This window comes from Agelaius tricolor, unplaced genomic scaffold, assembly GCF_023055355.1.
Source record: "Agelaius tricolor isolate 1412-34295 unplaced genomic scaffold, bAgeTri1.0.p SCAF_1, whole genome shotgun sequence".
In the NCBI taxonomy this organism is placed as follows: domain Eukaryota; kingdom Metazoa; phylum Chordata; class Aves; order Passeriformes; family Icteridae; genus Agelaius; species Agelaius tricolor.
This window is the reverse complement of record NW_027269261.1, coordinates 85364811-85386381: the sequence shown is the minus strand read 5'-3', so window position 1 is coordinate 85386381 and position 21571 is coordinate 85364811. Positions and strand designations below refer to the sequence as shown.

Here is a 21571-nt window from a genome sequence, read left to right as displayed (position 1 = left end):
GCTGGATTTCACCCAACCTCCTGCAAAACAATGCTTCAGCAGTGCATGAAGAGGAGAACTGCCATCTTCACAGGGTAAGGGGGAGGCTCAATGAGTCTCTCAGGTGCAGAGCACAGATCCCCTGCCCCACCTGGGGGCTGACATTGTCCCCAGCTCTACTACTGCTGCAGCTTGCTCCTGCCACCGTCTATTCCTGCCAAGGCAACCGTGAAATTTAAAAAATAAATAACATTTTTAAAACGCTATTTAAAGCTCTTATTTTTTGAAAAAAATGGGATAATCTGCTGTATGGAAGTAGTCCAGTGAGCAATCATGTAATATACCTAAGGAGCACAGCCAGGCTGGGGCAGGGGGCAGCCTAGGCTTGGGTGATGGGCATGGGAACACGTTAAGCCAAGCATTGCCACCTGCAGTGAAACTGGTACATGAGACTTAAGAGGAAAAACCTGGCTCTTACTTCTCTTACTAGTTTTGTGCCTCAGGCTGCCCATCCCTATATTTCTGAGGACCACCTTAAGATACTGTTAACATTATGAAAAGCTTTGAGGTTCCTGAAAAGAAGACAATACCATTTATAACAGGAGTTTGTTTATTTCTAATACTTCAGGTTATACATCAATAGGACTGTTTCTGCCACTGCAGTCACTCTGTGAAAATACTATATAAGTGCTTCCTCTAAATAAATGATTAGATGAAGGAATATAATTTGCATAATTACTTAATATATATAATTTAGCATTTTCAATGCCCATTAACTTATAATTCATAACAGCAATTTATTCCTCTTCACCCATCCACTGTTTCTCTCTCAGCTACAAATAGCAGTGGCCTATTTTGGGCCAGCTCTTGTAAAGAAATTAATAGACTGTCTTTGTGATTATTTATTACTCATTGGCCTTCTACCAGTAACTATGAGAGTCCCAACAGCCTGACATCTGTCTTTTGACAGGTGTAGATCTTGCCTTTTTCATCTTGAGCTCAGATTTAGAGAAAGCTCAGCCTTCCCATTGCTGCTCTGTGCTATTATTTTACTATAGACCTAAGTGTTCATAGAGCTGCTAACATCACATGCTGTAAGAGCACCTGTTTGAGAGCCAGTGGGATTTCCCTGTGAGGGCAGTGGAGAGAAAGTCTCTTCTAGGAAGAACTTCAGACCACCTCAGGTCAGGTCTTGATCTTGTCCTTCAAGAGACTGCTGACTGTGGACCAAGGGTAGCTGCTCAAGTTCACAGCACCTGTGCCTTTCCTTCCATGCTTTTTGACACCTGGAATCATTGAATGACTAAGGTTAGGAAAGGCCTCTAAGGTCATTGAGTCCAACCACTAACCTTACACTGCCAAGCCCACGACAAAAACAAGTCCCTAAGCACTGCATCTACATGTTTTTTGAACACTTCTAGGGATGGTGACTTCACTACTTCCCTGGGAAGCCTGTTCCAATGTTTGATCACCCTTTCAGTGAAGAAATTCCTCCTAATGTCCAATCTAAACCTGCTTTGTTAGTAGAAAAGATATGAAATTGATAGTGGTTCTTACTGTAATATATACAACAAAAACTGGTTAGCTCCTTCAGTCAGCAGCACTTCTGTTCCAGCTGGCACCTCACTGTGGAGCTGTGTGAGGCAAACAAGGCAAACAAAGGCTATAAAGGGCCTCCTGGGCAGTGTCCTTCAGGCACAAGGGTGCAGAGCTGACTCCCTCTGCTTTGCACTGCCTGGAGACTGTTACAGAAATTTGGTACATTGTTCCCAGGCATGGTTTAAACTGGTTACATCCATGCTGCCTTGCTGGTGAGACTGGGTTTGAGACACCACCTACCTGCTGCCTGAGTTTCTCCACCTGACAGCACCTACCTGTTGGACCACACCAGGGTGGCATTTCTCTTCCTCACCATTTTTTAATTGCCCATGAATCATCTTTAGTTAAGTTTAAGACAATGAGTAACTCAGTGATGCAACAGAAACTACAGCTCAGAATTCAACTCTCCAGGCACCGTAAGTAAAGCGTGATACCTTTGATTGATCTATTGTCAAAATAACTTCAGTTTAAAGCAGCATTTAATTTCAAAGGGTTTTCATTTATTTCTCAGGACTGTGGCATATGGATTTCTCTTTATCTGATGGGGGAAAAAACAGGTGGTAGAACTCTCAGGGCTCACCTCCATGTGCAAATGCACTGGAAGAGGCATTCCCCAATAACTGTATCTGATGCAGAAATGAGAGCTGTGACTATTATTCCAGAATAATTTTTTAATACCTATTTTCTATGCAGCCACCCAGTTTCTGAATTAGCTCTGAATAAGAATTAGAGTCAGACCAAAAAAAGCATTTCTACTCTGAAATAGGAGCATCCAGAGAAGATGTACGCCCAAATTATGTTCTGGAATAGCTATTTCAGAAACTTTCCAAGCACTGAGGAGCCCTGAGGGCGGGCAGTCTGAGGTCTTCCAGCAGCACCAGGGTGGCCAAGTTTGGACTGCTGTGAAATCTTGGGTGGAGCAGGGAAAGCTGCCACTACCAGCCCTTTGTGGAGCTCCTGGAGAAGTTTGGTGCACAGGGCTTCTTGCAGAGAAACAGATCCTATCCTTGAACATACACCCCCAGCTCACAGATGTGAGTACACATGATGCCAAACAGGCCTATGTCCAGCAGTCCTGCCAGGAGACTTTAGCTTGACCTCCTCCCTCTCTCCCTCTCTCCCTCTCTCTCATTTTGGCAGACCTGCAGTTATTTTTATAGAGTTAGCCCAAATACATACTGAAAATATGTATTTCAATTTCTTTTTCACATTTGCCCTACAATGTCTTACATATAAAGAACTCTTCTGTTTCCCTTTTATGAAGGCCAAAATTCAGTTTAGATACTTCTCCTCAGTATTCAAGAAAAACTGAAATAAAACTTTCATGTGAAACAATTTTTCTTATGCTGAACAGTGAAATTTTTTTTTTACCAAGAGTTTTATTTACCATGTAAGGAATGTATAAATGAGACTATAAAATATGTGCATATTCTTTTTCCTAGTGTCTTTTCTGGAAATACAATTTCCCCTCTCTATTGCATTGCAGCCTGTTTACATATACAATCATAGTCTTCCTTTTTGCTTGTGAGTTCATAGCCATGCTTTGTTCTAACTGTCCCTATTATTTTCTTATTATTACAGACAAATGTTAACAAGTAGGTATATATGTAAGTAACTTTATGTTCCTCATAGCTATGAATGTAACATAAAGTGTATTTGCATAACCCAAAACAAAAATGAGCTTTTTGTTTATAGTAGGTTGACCCTGGATGGATGCCAGGTACCCACCAAATCCATTTTTCCTTCTGCTGCTGGAAAGGAGAGAGAAAAATGAACCAAAAAATTGATGGGTTGATTTCAGGACACAGAGAGATCACTCATAGGCAAAACAGACTCAAACTGGGGATATTAATTGAATTTAGTACTAAAAAAATCAGAGCAAGATAATGAGAAATAAAATAAGATCTTAAAAACATCTTCTCCTCACTCCTCCTTTCCAGCTCTTTCTCCTCCCCCAGCAGTGCCCAGAGATGGGAATGGGGGTAATGGTCAGTCAATCCCAGGTTATTTCTGCTGTGCTCAGGGAGAGGAGTCCTTCCCCTACTCCAACATGGGGTCCCCCTCACTGGAAATAGTTCTCTATGAACTTCTCCAATGTGAGTCCATCCCACAGGCACCAATCCCCCCCCAACCTGCTGCAGTGTGGATCACTTGCACAGGGTGCAGTCCCTCAGGAACAGGCTGCTCCAGCCTGAGTCCCCCACAGGCTCACAAGTCCCACTGGCAAACCTGCTCCAGGGTGGGCTCCTCTCTCCACAGCCCTGCAGGTCCCTGCCAGGACCCTGCTCCAGCACAGGTCTCCCACAGGGTCACAGGCTCCTCTCAGGCACCCCCTGCTCCAGTGTGGGTCTCCTCCATGGGCTGTGGGTGGATCTCTGCATCCCTGTGGGTCCCCATGGGCTGCAGGGGCACAGCTGCCTCACCATGGGCTGCACCAGGGGCTGCAGGGGAATCTCAGCTCTGGTGCCTGGAGCACCTCCTGCCCCTCCTTCTGCACTGAGCCTGCTGTCTGCAGGGCTGTTCCTCTCATGTTCTCACCCTGCTCTTCTCTGGCTGCAATTGCAACTGTGCAGTAACTTTTCCCTTCTCAGCTGTGTTATCCCATAGGTGTCACCATTTGTGATTGGCCCAGCACATCCATCCTGGAGCTGTCTGGCATTGGCTCTGCTGGACATGGAGAAGCTTCTGGCAGCTGCTCCCAGAAGCCACCCCTGCCCCTCCACTACCAAAACCTGGCCATAAAAACCCAATACAAATTTTATAACTTTTTTTTTTAATCTAGATTATGTCAACAAAGTATTTCTACACTTCCACTGAAACTTACTGGCTTCATGCAAAGAAGTAACCTGCCTTGTTGGTTTGTGTCACCAAACTTACCCAACTGGGAAGTTTCAATCCTCTTGACATATGTTTAAAGACACCAGAATGGCTCAGTTGGCTGGCCATGCAAGAGGATGGATGTCCTATTCCTGCAGGAACACCCAATATGAAGCAGCAGAAATGCCAAGGTGACCAAAACTGCTGTTGTTTCTCAATTGCCTAAAAAAAGGCTAAATCTGAGGCTAGAAAACACTGTTCTGGTAAAATTAGCTAGGAGTGCTGTTTTGATAACTTAACACAGTTATATTAACAAAATATACTGACAAAAAACATGATACTTTTTTCCCACCTTTTTGTAGTTTGGGAAATCATATTAAGCTCTACCAGCAAATGCCCCCAAAATGGAAAGGCTAAGCCCAAGGGGATCTGACAGGACAAGGAGGAAATACTGTATTGGTGTTTGGGATAGTTTGGTGATCCCCTAGCTTGGCTTGCTGTGGTATTTTAACCTACAACAAATGCACATAATTTCCTCACTGAGTGGGCAGGAAATGAATGTATGTGAGGTATTATTACTGCTGTCAGTTCAGTCTGTAAATGGAGGTACAATGGGCTCACTTAGGTGGTGTCATCCTCTTCAGTCACCAGCTATCAGGCACTAGATGGAAAGTAGTAAGCACTTGACTGGCTCTTTTGTTCTCCATAGACTGTTAGGCCTTGAAGGGAAGGACCAAACCTCAGACATACCTGTGAGCAGGAGAGTATTTTCTGGTTATTGGTATATAAATCCCAGGGAGTGTCTGTTCTGATGTTTGCACTAGCCTCCCATACCCATGATTTTCTGAAAGCTAATTTGAGCACCTCTGCCTGACCCAGGAGGGATGTGTGCCCGAGCCCAGGTGGTCCCAGCTGTGTTTAAAGGGTGCTATGGGGGCTCTTGAGGGCAGAAATTCCTCCCTCGTGCATCATTAATCACTGAGCATCCTCACTCAGCCATACTCTGGGCAGGGCAAACAGAGACCTCATTTAGTACCCCCCCACAGACACTGGGGATAAAGGTACCCTTTAAACTACTTGGCAGGAAGGCAAATGGAGTCACTTGCTCTGCTCTGCTTCCAGCAGTGCTCCACAGCCCCCAGCAGGGCTTTGCTTTACATTCAATCACTTACAACTGTGCAAAAGGGCAGAAAGCCTCCACAAGTATGTAGAAGGGAGTAAAAGGTTACTCCCACACTGCATTTCTTTCCACAAGCTACAATATTTAGAGTGTGATGAGTCTGCTGACTGCAGCTCAACATTTTTACATTGGCAGTCAGTATTTGTGCCAGAGCATTGCCTACAGTTGATCCAAAAGAATGAGATTGAGGGAGTTATTTCTCCACACACACAAAAAAAGAAAACATGGTTTTACTACTATTTACTGAAAGCTGTCCCATAGATTTTCCAAGGCATAGAAAAGGCTAACTGCTACTAATAGAGGATTTGGGTGTTTCAAATATCCAGAGGTTTCAGACAGCATCTTCAAAACTGAAGATCTGGGATTACTTGAATCCACAGTTAAGAATCAGGCCAGTTGCTGCCTGGTGCTGAGGGACAGAAGTCTTCCCAGCACTCTTTCAAGATGCTGACATCTGAAATTGTTCAGCAGCTTTTAATTCCACCCCCTTTAGGTGTCTAAACATGGATTTTAAAAAAAATAGTATCACATTGTTTTCCTTCCTTAAATGTGCTGAAACAGTTCTCCCTCATGCTCACATTTATGGATAAACCCAGCAAGTTTTCAGAAGAAATGCAGAATTTGATTGAAGTGGGTCACTGCCATTTTCATCGTGTCAGGTCCCTAATACAAAGCTCAGAGTCATAGTAACAACACTTTATAGTTTGTGCTGGTTACTCAGGAATCTCAGAAAGCATTTCTGAAACATTTAGCCAAGTAAAGAATGTAACACACCTATTCATATTTGGAAGGCTCCTGCTAGGTAAGTAGTATACCAGTTTTGCAAGTGAATGAACTGGGGTTTGGTAAGAGTCATGTAACAAATCCAAAATTTAAACTGGAGATAAATTACTGCAGTAATAAGTAAATAAACACTTTTATTTTGTTTTTGTCATCTGAAATTTTCAATCTCTGGTGTTTGTTTATTTGATTTGCTTTCTTCCCAGGACTAAGGCAAGCATTCTTCTAGGTTTGATTAGATTTAGATCTCTCTCTTGTTCCAGCTTTGTAAGGAAGCAAAATGAGGTGCTTTGTAATACTGGGGATCTGATTGCACTGCTTTTCTCCAGCCTTGGTTTCGATTGCCCATTTTTTTTTCAGCTTCTTTTTAACTCTTCTCACTTGGCTTGCACTTGTGCTGTGCCTCTGGAAGGCTGTGTCTCCCTGTGCTGCCAGGTGCACCCATCCAGGGGTACAATGTGGGAATTCTCCTGGGCCCTGCTGTGAGTGTCTCACAGGCTGCAGGACTGGGGTGCTTTCTGTGGAACCTGAAGTGCAGGGGAGGCGTGTCCAGGGCACCACCCTGCAGTCAGCAGCTCAGGGCCATTACAAAATCTTGGAGGTCAGAAGCTCTGCTTTGCAGACCTAGGATAAAAAAACAACCAAACAAATAAAAAAATAAAAAGATTAATGAAGTAACTTGTATCACCAGGCAAAATATATTTTTACTAATTGAGTGATTCTACAGAAAAAAATATATACAGAAGAATGCCTCATCCATGTGAGGTTTTTTTAATGAGTTTTTTTTTTCCTCCATATAATCCTGTGCCATTCCACACACAGATCAACATTTAAGGAAAAATGGGGCCACACAAAGCTCTATGATCTACAATTTAACATTTCCACCTTGTTCTGTTGCACTGCATTTATATTTAACAAAATTTTTAGCTCATTGAGTAAAGCTGGCCACTTTGGATGTCACATTTTACACCATAGACAGCGACTTAGGACTGAATATAAAATTTAACTTTTCACTTTTTTAGCTTTCTACAGGTCATGTCATAACCTTAGTAACACAATTCTTTTGTTTTACTGGTCATAGGTTAAATTCTTATCATCCACAATCTTTTCAGCAATGCCAGTTCAATAAGAGCTCACTAAGCTTCAATTCAGTTTTCTTCCACAATGTAATATCTTCAAGCCACCACGTGCAAACCTCTCTAAAGGAAACAAATGCTATGTTGCAGCAGCCTGGTGGCACAAGCATAGGCACTGGCAGTGCTAAGTCATGAGCTTTAGATTTGTGTTCAGTAGCTTCCAATGAACTGTCTTATGAGACGTGGCTGAGGGAGTCAGCAAGGAAGTTTTGAATACCAGCGTTTTTCTGCAATGAAGAACATCTTGGTTCTGTTACAAACTGCATTTTTTCAGGCACTGTAAATCATTCTTCCATATCAAAGTTAAAAACTGCACTTTCTAGCAGACAAATATTACCATAAGACAGTACAAAACTATTTTCTTTGAATATTTATGCATTTTATAACATGGCTTATTCATAGATCTCTTGGTTATTCACAGATGGAAAATATAAAATACCAGATAACAAAAACGGTGATAGTAGGAAGCATGACAAATTTATAACACATTATTTTAAACTTAACAGAATACAGATTTATAGCACAATATCACACTAACAGTCATTTTGGCAAATGCATAAAAAATGTAATAAATATTCCATTAAATAGAATATGCCACTTCTTTTCTTTTTCGTTGGACAGTAGTTTTGTTTATTCTGTGGTTGAAATTACAGATCACTGCAATCATGGATTTCCTTCATTATCCTGCAGTTGCAGAGTTGGCTTAGGAAGTGAAACTGAATTGTCTTCCCCTGGTGCTGCCCCTGGTGCTAGAGGTGGTACTCATGCTGTTAACCACTGCACTGGGCTACCCTGCCACGTGGCACTTTGTCAAGGTAAGCAAATGTACTGCCAAAGTCACTGGCTTTTACCTGTTTAGCTGGTAAGAATGACCACTTTGCAATCAAGATATTTTCTGTTGCTGACCTGACTTTGTGAGCAATGTCTGCCTGCAGAGAAAAGCCAGTATGCCTGGAAAGAAGTAGTTCTACAGGAACAGTGACAAACTCCTCCATACAAAAACGTGGGCTGTGGAACGACAAACCCATATTCAGTTAGGCTGTGCAGGATTTCTGGAGGGCAGCTGATCATAATCTGCATCTTCCTAGCAAGCATACCCAGGAATTACCCGTGGGAAGTGCAGCTGCTCCACCAATATGGGTGGATAAGGAGCAGTCACCATCTAGGTCACCCTCCAGCTGTGTTTGTACAATTTAGACATGGTGCTTCTCATCTAAGATTATGCACCATTATTAACTTCTCCTGCTTTCAGAAAGCAATAAAAAACCTCCATAAATAAACAAAAAAACTCAAATCTCTTTTGGGATGAGGTTTCTGTAAGCTATTCCCTGACTCATATGCATCAAAACACCTGCTTGGGATAGTACTGAAAGGAAAAAAAACCCTAGATTTGAATAGTGTTACATTAATGTTTCCAAAGAGCCTCAGGAGAAATGGCTTTTTTAACAGGAGGGGGTCAGCACTAGGATGGGTATTTTTATTGAGTAAATCTATTGATTCTTATGCTAGTGTAATTCACTACTTTACTCAGGCATTTCCCTGCAGGCTTGTTTAGTGGAGAAAATATGCATATATGTATGACCTGTAGAACTTCTTTGGACTTTTATGTAATTACGTTAAGAATTTTTTTTTTTTTGCCTAGCTGTTGTTATGCTTATTGTCAGAGATATTGTAATGTCCAAATCTTTAAAAATGACACAGTAAAAATTATGCCTCCAGATCTCTAAAAAAAACCAAGAATCAAGTAATTAAAGAAAAAATATGTAAAATTTTATACATTCAAGTACCTGCTACCTAAAAAATTCTCATTCTTTCTTGCAGTGGTGGTGAAGAGGCACATGACCTCTGCTAGACAGAAACCAGATGTTTATAGAAGCATTATGAAAGGAATTCCTCATTTTTGTGGGCTCAGGTCCTGCCTGTTGTGGAAATCTTCTCAGCAGCATGATGAATACTTGTAAGATGGGCACACTGGTCACTGAAAAAACTGGGAATTGATGTGCCACCCTTGGGTCTCTGTGCTTAGTCACCCATCAGAGGACATCACCCTTGCTGCCTCTGTGCAGGCTGAAAAGACTTACTGAGGGCCAGGCAACCACAATCTCTTCAAAGGACACTAGCAAAAAGGAGATTGTTTTGTTCTTAATACTGGGCTGATGAGGGAGTAAGTGGCAGCTTCCCATCTCCCAGCAACCAGGCACTGTGACAGCCAGGGATGCTGCAGAGCAGGGAACTTGCAGACTCTGTAGTTAGGGAGCTGGTGATTTAGCTTAAACTGTGATGAAAGTTTAAACTTTAGCAGAACACCAGGTACCCAATCCCAGCACAGGTTAATGGGATGTGCTGCCTTCTCTCTGAAATTACCTCACTGGTGTTCATCAGTGTACACAAAAAAGATGTGGTGCAATATTACATCAAGATGCCAAGCCTTTCTTTGCAAAGAACACTAGAGGGTCATTAACACTTATCATGTAAAAATAGATTAATTTGGTGGCTGAGCTATCATGTACCATCTGAAACAGTTCAATACTTGCCTTTGAAGGCAGTGGCAAACTGATCAACTGCAGGCTCCTATGCTACTGAGCTCACTCAGAAACCTTGCACAGGACAGCTAAACCAACGTTATTTGCTCTGAAATTCAAAGGGAATTCTGCTTCCTAGGTAGTTCTTAAGCAAAATGCAGGATGACTGACTTTGTAGGTGCACATAATGGCTGCTTACCTTCAAGATCAACATTGAGGTTAATGGGGAATTGCCAAATCAAATATGAAGTTTTGAAAACAGTTTTGCAGAAGCAGAATGATGAGATTACAGCACTATACCACAGCACAACAGACACAATACAAGACACAGCAGGCAATGCTATTTCTGAATCTAAACATTTCCCCTCATAGGAAATGTAAGTTTATTCATTTTGATATCAATCTTCCCCTTTCCTGAAGCATATGAATTTCTTGGTTCCAAGCAACTGATGCTTTTTTTCTATTGTGGTTTGTAATAAATATAAATTCCTGGCCAAATGGACAACTATATAGAAAACTATTATGGTATTAAAAGAAAAAGGATTTATGTAAAGTATGTATTGAGCCTCCTAAAGTCAGGAGGAAAATACAGTGGAATTTCAAATAAGTTAGTCACTTTACAGTATAACTGTAATAGGTGAACATGCAAACTCATCAACAGTGGATGAAATAAAGGCAGGGAAAGCTATGGAAAAAATTTTAAATTACATTATTTTAAATCTGAATAAGAACTATGCAAATTTAAGTTAAAAAATTCTTATTAAAAATAAGTACTGGTATGCAAATATATCTACAAAACATAAACTCTTCTAATTGAAGCCTTTCCTAAAATCTCTGAACTCTCTAAATAAAAGTAAGCTTCTTAAAGCATAAGCAAATTCTCAGCCAGTATAGATCTCTCCAGCTTTAGCTTAAACTGAATTCCTATATTGGCATAAGCCCCTTGTGGCTAAAGCAAACTTTATATTCCCTTACTGCCAAACATAAGGGACATAGTCTCTGGTACCTGGCCTACACTAAGCATAACACACAAGAAGCAATGGAAGCTTTCAGAAAGTAACTCTCACCTGTATTTGCTCTACAGTAGACCTTTCTGTTAAGTAAAACTGAGTGTGTTATTAGTGAACACCTGGGGAAAATTTTATTTGGATCTAAAATTTTAGGTGCTGTAAAAAAGGTGGAAGATCTAGATTATTGTAGAATTACATCTCACTGGGGATACATGAAGGAAATTGTAAAGTAGCAAGCTGCCAGTTTCTTGGGGGATCCACACTGGCTTTTCATGCTCCTACCTTGCTTTTGGAATAGCCAAATGATAAGAAAACTATTGTCACTGAGGCTGAGATTAGAGATAAGAAAACCTTCATGATTCCACAGTTCTACTAAAACTGAAAAGGCTCAGCCATGTAGACTGTTTTCTAAATTTCTGTAAACAGGTTGTCTAAATTTAAATAATCTACACAATCAGATAAATAATACCAAAAGAGAATTTAAGACCCTGTTCCAACACCCACAAGATTTTTTTATGCCCTTTATTTCAAATAATTGTTCAGTAACATTTTAGAGAAATGCCTGTCAGAAGAAATGGGTCTAGCCCAAGGTCTCCTTTCAGGTTAGGTACTGCTATGATCAAGAGGAAAGAGATATGAAAAAAAATCACTCCTTTAACTCGGTTTTGAACCAACTGAAGTGAATCCTTCTCTTGTGAGATTTAACTGGAGAACAAAATCTCTTTTTAATACTGATCTCAAAGGCATAAACGAGAAACCAAGAACTAATCTGATAAAATTCCTCTTTAGATTGCATTGATATTTCTACACTGCACATACGCAGGTTTTTTCCTCTCCCTTCTGTATGAAGTTATTTTGAATTAAAATACACCTCTGCTAAAGTCAGGGAAAACTTTATCAATGACATCAATGAGGTCAAGGTTTCAGCCACTTGGTCTAAGCATAGAAAGAAAAACACAATTCCATCTTGCATCATTAGCCTGTCCATGGGAACTCTTTTTTTTTCATGCTAAATAAAATTAATAGGAATGGCAAATACTCCAGGGAAATTTAGGCAAATGCCACTGACTCCTGCATACTTTATTAGAAAACTAATTAATAATCAAAACTGAGTAATAACTTTTGTAGAAATATTTATAGCTCTCTTCCTGACTCTCATTATCCAGGACTACAGCAGTCTCCCATATTAGCATGTCACACCAGCCTTGATTATACAGAAGCACTCAGGAAAATGATCTGAACCACCTACAGGTGTGACTTGGAAGTGTATTAGTAAAACTGCCTTTAATCCTCTGTGGACACAGCTTCAGAATTAAAGCGCCTTTACTTTAATTTTGCATATATCAGAAGCAAAGTAAACAAACCGAAATCAAGGTCAAATCAACAGTAAAACTATATATGTAAAGAGTAAATATAATTTAATCCATATTTTAAAGACTTCCAAAGTACAGTAAGCAAAATTCTTAACTGCAAATTTTTTTTGTTCTGAATAAGAGATTCGTGTGCAGTTTTGTTAAGATGACAATACCTTGCATTTATATTATTTTAAATTTTCAAATTTCATTAATAAAAAGTTTTTTTCTACAGTATTCTGTAGAAAATACATGGTCATAATTTCATGAGCCATAACTCTAACTCCATCTGTTAGGCATTTGGGACAGTTTTGTTGCTTAGCTAGTATTTATACTTTTTCCAATGCCATTCCACCTTTTCATTTTCTCAGTGCCTTTGATTGCATTATCCATAGTATGCCTCTATACTATATATGATTGTATATACTACATATAATTGTATATTTCCTTACAATAGAAACAATAATTGTATATTTCCTTACAATAGGAACCAAGTACATTTCTCAGACTCTGGACTCCACTGACATCCTCATAGTCACAGATTATAGATTGCCAAACGTTTAAAAGGGCAGGAGATTATGTGTCTGTATCATATAATAACAATAACACTTGAGATGCTTAATGGGCTGTTTGCACTTGACCTTTATCCCTTGCCAGCAAGAGAAAGTTAAATTACTGTAAATTCCATTATCCCCTGAAGGTCTGTGCTTGAGCAAAAGCACACCTGAGTGCTGGGCACCCTGGCTGTGGGCAGAGATGGATGGAAACAAAGGGGCTGCTCAGGTGGACACAGAGCTGTCCTGCAGTGACATACAGGGGGACTTTTTGCAGTGGATGGCTCTGTTCCACTGATAGGAATATGACCAGGTGATCCACATAATGTTTCCCATCACGCTAGTACCATTCTTAACTTCTCCTGCATAAAAGCAAAGTTTTCTATGTGGTTTTCTTCCTCATTACATTTAAAAAGAAAAAAAAAAAAAAAGAAAAGTAAATACATTTTATGGAGAAAAGTTGAATCCATAGTGAAAACTCGTGGAATAGAAGTCTATCAGACTTTTTAAAACCAAAAATGCTGACATAGTCTCTAGAACAGGAAGCTGATGCTGGCAGGACATGCCATGGGAAGTACCACACTGGACTTGCTCCACGCCTTGTTTCTTTTCTTAAACAGCATTGTTAGAGACAGGATGCTGGGGCAAATGGACTTTTGGCCTGGTTCAGCCATACTGAAACAAATATCCCCTTACTGTTTCAGAAGGATGTTTGTCTTTTAGCAATATTGCTTCTCATTCTCTGGTTTGCATCTCTTCTGTATTCCTCACAAACCTGGCTATTGCTACATAAACAGCCTTACACCTTCCCTTCTCTCCAGCATGAGGATATTCACATTTTTTCTCTGCAGACAGAAACATAGTATTTAGGTGTCTTCCCAAAGCATGTAAGGCAAGGACTGCCTGCCTGTGATTTGTGCTAGCAGTGGAGAAAATAAAAAGTCTTTTTCGGATGTGAAGTTTTCGTATTACATTGATCAATGCAAAGCAATAGAAAACAAAACCACAGTGGGACAATTGCTTTGAGGGAACAGGGCATTGTGGAACTGGAAAATTGTTAAGAAATATATAAATGAGGCAATATCTATGTTCTTATTATTCTGTAGGCTTGATAAAAGCTTCTGTGGCTTTGGGAAGGTTGTATCACTCAGATGAGAATATTTTGAGGTTTTGATCACTTAAAAAAATGTATTTGTAGGTACACAATCCATGACTACTTGGTGACAGCTCTGCAACAGTGCTTGTTAGTGTAGATGTGGAACTGGCAAAGAAAGTGGGCTAGTGGATAAACAGCAAGAACGTGAAGTCAGGATGTTGCTGCTTGTTTAGTAAAAGATCTGACAGTGCTTGCTGGAAAATCTGTGTATTTTGGCTTCAAGCATACATAGTGCTTTATTATTAATCATGATTTGTTGTTTTATTCCAGTAACAGCAAACTTTGAAAAAGAGGCAAAAAGAAGGTAAGCCGGAGTTTTCAGCTATGAAGAATTTTTTTTTACTAATATGTTGTCAGGATTAATTCACTAATATGTGAGTACTTTCAGATCATTGCACTGAAGTTGCAGTACAAAAGAAGTATGTAATTTGTTTTCTCACATCTGAAGCCCATTATTAGTACAACAAATAAAGAACATTTTAAATGTCAGGGAAGAATAGAAGTTACAAATAAACAAAATTCTGTCTTAAATCATACATGACATATAAAAAAGCAGGCTTGCTCACTGCAGAACAGTATTTCATTTCTGCCTAGATTAAAGAGTATTTATTCTTCCAACACATTTTCATTAATGACCACTTGAGATGTTTATAACACAATGGGCAGTAAACACAAGACCTATTCATCAGTCTGCTCCTGGTTACAGCCAAAGTGGCCTTTCATGCCACCATGACACAAACTCAATGAGGGTACCCTGCCAGCTGCATCATCTGCTTCCAGTCCCTCATCTCCTCATGCTGACAAAGAGAGCACTGGTGGGCAGCAACCATGGCTTCCCTGGACACATTCCAGGAGTGACTGATGTTGTTGGGGGCTGCCCTCCTCCAGTGCCCATCAATCCACTTTTGAGTCTGACACACTCACACATTTTCCTTTTAATCTTTTTTTGTCCTCTGGAATCACTTCTCGTTCTCGTATTTCTTTTTTTCCTCTAGCCCCTTCTGCACAAAGGGCTTGAAGGGTTGGTTATGGTTGGGCTAGCACCTGGCTCTAAGAGGGAGAAAGACAGCTAACATGGTTTAAACAGGACTTAACTTAAAAAATTTTGCTCCTTTCTGCTGGGTCTAGTGAGAGCTTATGTGCTCACTGTGTCACTGAGAAATACTTGAGGAATAATTGGTCCCAGGAGAGTCATATTCCGGTGCCTTGAGATTCCCCCTTCACACTGAGTAGTTTCCTTTGTTATCTTCCCACTGTTGATGTTAACCAGCAGAATAAGCACTGAACTGGAATTTTCTACCATATTTTTCTTTGCTAATCTCTTTCTGCTGTCCATCTTTTTGGAGATTTTTTTTTTGTGACTACTGGCTTCACAATGCTCTGAGCAAGAAGAGAACTTGGAGGTGAGCCTTGAGCTCTTCAGTGTCCTTGTGCTGTAAATTTGGATCAAAACTACAGGTAAGAGTTGGATCTCCAGAGAAAACTGAGGCCATGTCTGCTATAGCCTGGCAGACTCCTGCAGTCCAGTCATGTCACTCAGGGTCAGAGCTACTGCTCTGGTAGATAGCTGTGTGGGGAGAAACAATCCCCTTTTCCTCCCAGCACACCTTGTTTCCTTCAGAAAATTGTGGAGCTACAAAACAAAGGCCCTACTTGGAGACCTTTGCCTGTTTGGAGTGCTGGTGTATCCATGAAAATATCTCAGGCCAAGATCACCAGTTCACCAGGCAGAGAAGGCCAAGTTTTACTGTTGACTTAAATAAAATGCTGGGGAGGTTTCATTAGGTTTAACTCCCTGCAAAACAGATCACTGAGTAGTCTAGAAGATGATGCATGTTTGATTACATTTACTCTTCTCAAGTCAGTCTGGGCAAACTCATCAGAGTATTCTCATGAGTTGAACTACATACTCTGTGGCTTAAATATTCAAAAGTTAATCTCCAAATTGTTCATTTTCATTAGATTTTGGTAATTAAAAGTTTTAACTGCACTAAATTTCTTGAAAAAGTTTGTGATAGGCATAATATAAAATACAGCATCCCTCAAAGAATAGAGAATTTCACCTACTTTGGATTTGTTTCCTGCAGACAATGAAATCTTAGTACTTGAAATCTTCTGAATGCACTTCTATCCAGTGTAGATATTGCAGAGAACAGCACTGTTTCAGGTAATTTTATTTTAACTTTTATTTGTCAAGGAAAAATTTTTGAAAAGACTTTTAAAAAAGAAAAGGGATGTAAGATCAGAGAGGTTAGGTAGTGGTGTGCTTTATATAATATTCTATTTCCCATAGAGGTCACTGCCAATTTGATGCACATTGCAGCAAGAAATCCTGCAGTGGAAAATAATGGAATATATTTTCATTTTATTAAAATCTACTGAAAATTAGCATAACACTTGAAATCTGAGCCTAATCCTATTTGCTTCTTTGGGTTTACTTGTGCTACCTGATGCTCTTGTTTTCCTCATGAAGTTCCTGTTTCTTGAATACAACTTCAATGGCATTCTTCGGAAATGAATTTGCAGTGTGCAATTACACTGTTGAAAAACATCTATTTCCTTTTTCAGTTATAAATGCATTATCTTTTGTCTAAATGGATGCTTCCTTGTTTATATCTGATGAGAAGAAGCAATTCTATTAGTTCCATCCACCTTTCCAGTCTTTTTCTCTGTACATTTTTTCCATTTCCTTCTGGTTTAAAGCACGGTGTTCATTTATCTTCATAACAGTATTTTTCCATGTATGAGTGTCTTTGTCATCAGTTCTGGCCTTCTTCTATTTTTGCTATGTCATCCCTGGGGACAAAAAAATCTCTATAATAAATCGTAATGACAAAGTATAAATTAATTTAGCATGCATTTGCACACAATAATCTGCTTCCTCCAGGACTCTTGGTATTTCTTGAACTGACTTACAGTTGATTCAACCAGCTGTCAATTTTTAAAATAACTCTATTTTCCAAAAGTATTTTGCTTTTCTCTCTTACCCATTTTCTTTGGACAAAGACCTACATTCACTAACTTAACATGCCAAACCACAAACAGCTTTGCTATACATGTCAGTATTTCAAATCAAAGTGGGTTTGCTATCAATGAGAATGGAGTTTGGCTAGAAACAGAATATTTCCTTTCCCTCGTTGGGGTTGGATCTCACCTTTCTATTGGTAAACCTTGAGAGTTCAGAAAGGAAGGTTAGATCATCTTGGGGTGTTTTCTGGCTCCTAAACCAGCAATATTTATGTTCTGTTTTAAATAAGAATTATACTAAAATCTCAAAAGAGTAGAATGCAACATTTTTCAAATTGTCTAGAACTGCTTTTATGTAATAAATGTGACTTACACACCTATGTATATATAAGTGAAATGTAAGTATTGCATTTGAGTGAGCTTGGACTTTGTGATGACTTGCAGAACTCATGTACTGTAGTCATCCTGAAATCATATTCCTAAAAACTCTATTGTATCACACAATATGTATTTTCTCATACATAACACATATGTTTTAGCTTGAAGCTGGCTAGGGAACTGCTAGGAAGCATGGGGGAAAACAGGAAGAAGAGAGTTTTACCCTGAGCTCTGGTATTAGTAGTTGCTGAATCTTCCTCCCTTTCTGCAGTTCAAAAGATATAGATAGCCCTGGTACTGCTTATTTTTGTGAACTTAGATGCAGTTGTAGGTAGATGTCCAGAGTAAACACTCTAGAAAACCAAGATGAAAAAGGCAAAACAAAAGCAACAGTGTTGCTATCCACAAGTTAGAAAGGGAGAATAACAGAGATATGACATCTAGACATTTAAACTTTCATGAGATAAATTCCAGACTGGTACTCTGGCACTATCAGTGTCCAGAAGGTGGAAAACACGTGGGGGTAGGAATCTAGGAGTGGATATACAGATACTGCAGTGCCTGTGCTGTATTCTGGCACAGTGCTATAAAGACAGTTTTTACCATGAAATGGCTAACAATGGGTCCCTGCAGGGGGAGAGGGATGTCTCCCTAATGCTTGTGGTGTGTGCCTAACACGGCTGTGAAGTGCAGATCTCATCCTTCTAGCATGGTCTCCAACAGCCTGGCTAAGGTCTGAGCACCAAGGGCAGCAGAGAAGGTTGGCAGTGGTGGCAGCAGTGCTGGATGTGTCATCTCTAGCACAACATGGGGCTGTTCTTGTGTCTTGCTTGGAACAGCAGCACTGCAGTCGTGTTCATGCAGCCACAGCAAGGTTGGCAAAGGTCCTGCAGCCTGGAGTCACTGAAGAATGCTAAAGCCACTAAGTGTCATGGAGTTACGTGGGATGGTACAGGGGATCACCTCCTTACTGCTCTTCACTTCTCTCATTTTTGCTCTCTGTCTCCTGAGAGCCTGGTTTAGGCCAGCAAAAGAACTCCATCCTTTTCTCTCCTGGGTCAGAGCCTGGAGTAAAAGAGGAAAGGAGAAACATATTTTTCAGCAGCATAATGTTTTGCCAGGTCATGAAGTGGCTGCTAAAACCATGTTGTCTGGCTTTGCTTTCAAAACAGCTCAGTACTCCTTGGGAGTCAGAGACAAAGGCTGCATTTTCTGTTACTTCTCTCACTTTTTTCCCCCAAATCTGTGCTCCCTTAAGGGAGTCAGGATCAGAGTTCAGAAGACAAATCATCAATTTTTCTTATGATATTTATGAAGATGTTCACAGCATTTTAAACACCATGCAAGAAGTTTCTAACACAGGATTTCACAGCTTTCCCCTGAATACAACTTAGGGACACATGATAATATAGTTTCTTAGAGGAAGAAATTTTGTATTTAAGTGTTTTGTATTCTTTTTCACTGTAGCCACATCCAGTTGGCAGATGTCAGCTTCTTAGTCTGGAAAAACAAATTTTATTAGTTGTATATAATTAATTTTAAAAGGAAATAATAAATTTGTAAGCCCAAATCTGTAAAACAGATCAGCAGAAAATAATACTCTTCTCAGAAGAATATGAGATAACACTCAGACGTGCCCTGGGGTCTTGAAGATAAATAGAAAATGTGAACTGAATTCTCACCTCTCTAAAGTCAACTGGATTGATTTTCAGCGACCAAAGTAAAGCCAAGTTTTCACACTGAAGTTCAAGATCTTAGAAGAAAACCTAAGGGTAAAAAAAGTTAAAATTAATAAAAAATGAAGACCAAAGGCATGTAGTTAATTTTCTGTGTTTTGGGAATGCTGTGTGAATTTCTTAGTGAGACTAAAACTGAGCAGAATCATGAGTATTTCCATGATTTAAGCCCAATGGTAGAGCTGGTGTTTCAGGCAGCAATAAGAAAAATAGCATAAGGAAGGCATTGGATTAAAATAGTAGGGTCACATGGTGACAACTTACTTGATCATTTCAAGGTCTAAATACAAAATTCAAATAAAATAAAATGATTGTTTTCTACTTAGAGTTACACAAACATTTGCCAATATAACTTAGAAATACTTTTGTTTATAAATTTGAAGGAGAGGTTAAAGAACTAGTTATAAATTGACTTGGCCTTCTAGAGGAAATCCATGCTAAGCCTGATCTGTCTTTAATAATGGAGAATGTGTTTTGTCTCCTACCCTCTTGAGATTCAGTTAATATTAATGCAAGCAAGATGTGAAAGGAAATTCTGTGCTTCACTTTTTAGTAGCTTTTAGTCTCACAAGAGAGGGGATTGAAAATGAGATAAAGAAGACTTTGTTTGAACACTTATTGCAAAACTAAAGGCTTTTAGAGTCCTTCAAACACTTGTTCACTTGCTTTATGCTCATTGATATAATTTTGTGAAGTTCATTTCAAAGACAGAGAGTTAACACTGCACTGGTGTAAATGCTGCGGTTACAGGTCCAAGTGAAAGTGAATGTATCTTTTGTGGAGTCAGCTACAAATTATAGTTAGCTACACAGCATTCCTAAGTCATTACAGAGATCCTGGATCAGTACAAAAGAGAATTTATAGTTAAAACTATGATGCCTCTGAGGTTAGCTTCCACAGGACATTTTATGACAGAAAAAGTCCTTTTCTCATTGATTTGAAAATCTTGAATCGGTGGGTGTCCTTCTGCCACTGATGGGAACTGAAGGCAGCAGGCAGCCCTGCAGGAGCTGCTGTTCCTGCCCGGGGTGAGCCTTTTTCCAGTCAAACAGGTAGGAGCACATTGCAGCCAAAAAACCCTCAGCAAAGCCCTGCTGCTCCCTGACTGCTCCTGCTCAGCCCCAAGGGATCAGGCAGTCACCGCAAGGCCTGCAAGTCTGTCAGGAGGGATCCTTGAGTGTTACAGCCTTTCACTGGTGAAATCATAGCAGCATTAAGCAAGAGAACAACCAAAAATGGTACTTTTAGAGTGGTTTCCCAGTTCTTTGGACATCTGAGCCTAATTCATAGATCAAAATAATGGATAAAGGAGTAGGGATTTTAATGGAAAATATCCTAGCAAATCTGTCTGAAAACAAAGAATCAATGAAAATACCAGCTGGTTCACAGGGCATTAAATCTGGATCATTCACCCGTCAAACTGGGAGCTCCTGGCACTCACTGGACTCCAGCTGGATGCACCAGGCTTTTCCACCCTGGCCGTAGGGCTCCGTGGGCCACGGGGAGCAGCCTGTGGTCCAGGCTGGGGGGCTGGCGGTGCAGCCTGTCCTTCGTCACAGACACCCGGTGACGCGCGGGGCTGCACGGCTGGGTGCACTGGCAGGCACACGGGTGGGTATGGCGGTGAGTACACTGGCAGGCACACGGGTGGATACACAGGTAGGTGCACTGGCAGGCACACGGGTGGGTATGGTGGTGAGTACATTGGCAGGCACACGGGTGGGTGTGGTGGTGAGTACAGTGGCAGGCACACGGGTGGGTTTGGTGGTGAGTACACTGGCAGGCACACGGGCAGGGTACACAGGTGGGTGCACTGGCAGGCACACGGGTGGGTATGGTGGTGAGTACAGTGGCAGGCACACGGGTGGGTGCACAGGTGGGTGCACTGGCAGGCACACGGGTGGATAAACTGGCAGGCACACGGGCAGGGTACACGGCGCTGCGCCAGGACCATTTGCAGAGTTGTCGGGCCATCTGTGGCGCTCTGCGGGTGCCGCTACTCCCGCTGCCCGGACAGGTCCGGCTTCAGCTCCGAGCGCCCCGCGTTACCCTCACAGCCATCCCGCTGCCGCCGGCGGCCAGGCAGCACCATCCGCGCCCTCCGCAGCATCGGCCGGCGCTCGGCGGCTCCTTAACCCCGGGACCCCGTCCCGTGCCAGCGGGGGGCTGCGGGGCGAGCCGCGGGTGCTGCCGGCGGGCCCGGTGCTGTTGCCGCGGCGATGCCGGGCCGCCCCCCTGCCCGTGCCCCCGCCCCGCAAACATGGCAGCAGCGGCGGCGGCGCGGCGGCCGCGGGCGGCGGCGGCTCCGGCGGGGAGCGGCGGCAGGTGAGGAGCGGCGGGGGCGGCGGCTCCCGGCCCTGCCCGGCCCTGCCCGGCCCAGCCCGCCCCGCCGCCGCCGCGGGCCG

The 21571-nt window shown here is 41.3% G+C and overlaps 1 long non-coding RNA gene across 1 annotated transcript; it reads right to left on the bottom strand.

Moving 5' to 3' along the window:
- Positions 1-16253: 16253 nt before the first annotated feature.
- Positions 16254-21365, bottom strand: LOC139596964 (uncharacterized). Its single transcript, XR_011681490.1, has 3 exons — positions 21118-21365; positions 19113-19196; positions 16254-18495 (listed from the first exon to the last, which is right to left on the bottom strand). It is a non-coding gene; the product is annotated as an uncharacterized lncRNA (long non-coding RNA).
- Positions 21366-21571: the final 206 nt, after the last annotated feature.